Raw genomic sequence first — 389 nt, forward strand, 5'->3', positions numbered from 1 at the left:
GACAGTCAGGGAAAGAAAAACATTCGTCTGGCATAAAAATGGAGGTATGAACGCCCTTCCTACCTTCGAGTACTAAATGGTTATAATATAAGATAAGAGTTTTTTTTACTGTGGCTTCTTCCCATTCCGAAAGCCAGACCTGATTCTGGGTCCATGTTATGGTGATATTCAAGAGAATGTTGTGGTTATTCGAAAAGGCTTCCTTTGGGTTTACGGACATAAAAGTTTAAGGACATAAAAGTTCTTATTTAAACATATATGGCATTACTTTTTTTTAAAGGATCCTTATGGACTTTGGCTCTGAATAAACGGACTTTCCAGACTTACCGACACGCACATGAATTGAAATTTTCCTGCCCAACAATAAATACACATCTGGGCTATGAAAC

The 389-nt window shown here is 37.3% G+C and overlaps 1 protein-coding gene across 1 annotated transcript in view; it reads right to left on the reverse strand.

Moving 5' to 3' along the window:
- LOC119594792 (hemicentin-2-like) overlaps positions 1-389 on the reverse strand; it is a gene marked incomplete in the record, with an annotated part of 20,483 nt that overhangs the window by 8,356 nt on the left and 11,738 nt on the right.

The sequence above is a fragment of the Penaeus monodon genome, chromosome 34, assembly GCF_015228065.2.
Source record: "Penaeus monodon isolate SGIC_2016 chromosome 34, NSTDA_Pmon_1, whole genome shotgun sequence".
NCBI lineage: Eukaryota > Metazoa > Arthropoda > Malacostraca > Decapoda > Penaeidae > Penaeus > Penaeus monodon.